The sequence below is a fragment of the Lepidothrix coronata genome, unplaced genomic scaffold (genome assembly GCF_001604755.1).
Source record: "Lepidothrix coronata isolate B3197 unplaced genomic scaffold, Lepidothrix_coronata-1.0 Scaffold535, whole genome shotgun sequence".
NCBI classification, from domain to species: Eukaryota; Metazoa; Chordata; class Aves; order Passeriformes; family Pipridae; genus Lepidothrix; species Lepidothrix coronata.
In genome coordinates, this window is record NW_016690715.1 from 10,969 (window position 1) to 13,135 (window position 2,167).

At 64.1% G+C, this 2,167-nt stretch overlaps 1 protein-coding gene across 1 annotated transcript in view; it reads right to left on the bottom strand.

The window, feature by feature from the left end:
• The window catches only part of LOC108510203 (G protein-activated inward rectifier potassium channel 3-like), a 9,267-nt gene extending 7,116 nt beyond the window's left edge, over positions 1-2,151 (bottom strand). Inside the window, exon 1 of the mRNA XM_017839884.1 lies at positions 1,715-2,151. The gene's annotated coding sequence lies outside the window, so the exon portion shown is untranslated. The remainder of the gene's footprint in view (positions 1-1,714) is intronic.
• Positions 2,152-2,167: the final 16 nt, after the last annotated feature.

Below are 2,167 nucleotides of genomic sequence, written 5' to 3' on the forward strand. Positions count from 1 at the left end.
CCCCTCACTGACCTCCCCACTCCCCTCTTTGGGGTCCTGACCCCCCTTCTCTGGTGTTCCCACTCCCCTCCTTGACCTCCCACTCCCCTCTTTGGGATCCCACTCCTCTCTCTGACCTCCCCACTCCCCTCTCTGATGTTCCCACTCCCCTCTTTGGGGTCCTGACCCCCTCTTTGACCTCCCCACTCCCCTCTTTGGGGTCCCCCCTCCCGTCTTTGATGTTCCCACTCCCCTCTTTGGGGTCTTGACCCCCTCTTTGACCTCCCACTCCCCTCTTTGGGATCCCACTCCCCTCTCTGGGGTCCCAACCCGCTCTTTGACCTCCCACTCCCCTCTTTGACCTCCCCACTCCCCTCTCTGATGTTCCCACTCCCCTCTCTGACCTCCCACTCCCCTCATTGACCTCCCACTCCCCTCTTTGACCTCCCACTCCCCTCTTTGGGGTCCTGACCCCCCTTCTCTGGTGTTCCCACTCCCCTCCTTGACCTCCCACTCCCATCTTTGGGATCCCACTCCCCTCTCTGACCTCCCACTCCCCTCTTTGGGGTCCCAACCCCCTCTTTGACCTCCCCACTCCCCTCATTGACCCCCCCCTCCCCTCCCTGCTGTCCCACTCCCCTCTTTGGGATCCCACTCCCCTCCTTGACCTCCCCACTCCCCTCTTTGGGGTCCCACTCCCCTCTTTGACCTCCCCCCTCCCCTCATTGACGTTCCCACTCCCCTCTTTGGGATCCCACTCCCCTCTCTGACATCCCACTCCCCTCTTTGACCTCCCACTCCCCTCTTTGGGGTCCCAACCCCTTCTTTGACCTCCCCACTCCTCTCTTTGGGATCCCACTCCCCTCTTTGGGGTCCTGACCCCACTCTCTGACATTCCCACTCCCCTCTTTGACCTCCCCACTCCCCTCTTTGGGGTCTCACTTCCCTCTTTGGGGTCCTGACCCCCTCTCTGACGTTCCCACTCCCCTCTTTGGGGTCCTGACCCCCTCTCTGACGTTCCCACTCCCCTCTTTGACCTCCCAACTCCCCTCTTTGGGGTCCCACTCCCCTCTCTGACATCCCACTCCCCTCTTTGACCTCCCCACTCCCCTCTTTGGGGTCCCGACCCCCTTTTTGACCTCCCACTCCCCTCTTTGGGGTCTTGACCCCCTCTCTGACCTCCCCACTCCCCTCTCTGACCTCCCCACTCCCCTCTTTCACGTTCCCACCCCCCTCTTTGACCTCCCCACTCCCCTCTTTGGGGTCCCAACCCCCTCTTTGACCTCCCCACTCCCCTTACTGACCTCCCACTCCCCTCTTTGGCGTCTTGACCCCCTCTCTGACATCCCACTCCCCTCTTTGACCTCCCCACTCCCCTCTTTGACCTCCCCACTCCCCTCTTTGACGTCCCAGTCCCCTCTTTGGGGTCCCAACCCCCTTTTTGATGTCCCCACTCCCCTCTTTGGGGTCCCAACCCGCTCTTTGACCTCCCACTCCCCTCTTTGGGATCCCACTCCCCTCTCTGACGTTCCCACTCCCCTCTTTGAGGTCCCAACCCCCTCTCTGACCTCCCCACTCCCCTCTTTGGGGTCCTGACCCCCCTTCTCTGGTGTTCCCACTCCCCTCTTTGACCTCCCACTCCCCTCTTTGGGTTCCCAACCCCTTCTTTGACCTCCCCCCTCCCCTCTTTGGGGTCCCCCTCCCCTCCCTGCCTCCCCTCCCCTCCCCGCCCAACCTGCAGCAGCAGCAGGACGATGCCCTCGGGGCAGGAGTCGGTGATGACGCGGTGCCCGTAGCCGATGGTGGTCTCGGTCTCGATGGAGAACAGGAAGGCGGCCACGAAGCCGTTGAGGTTGTTGACGCAGGGGGTCCACGCGCGGTCCCCCAGGTGCTCCAGGTCCCCCCGGCTGTAGGCGATGACCCACCAGACGAGGCCGAAGAAGAGCCAGGTCAGGGCGTAGGCCAGGATGAAGATGAGGAGGCTGAAGCGCCACTGGAGGTCCACCAGGGTGGTGAAGAGGTCGGTGAGGTACCGGTAGGTCTCGCGCACGTTCCCGTGCTGGACGTTGCACCGCCCGTCCTTCTCCACGTAGCGCTGGCGGGGTCGGGCCCCCCGGACCCCCCCGGGGACCCCCACACCCGGGCGGCGCTTGGGGGGCGCGGGGGGGGCGGGAGGGGCGGGAGGGGC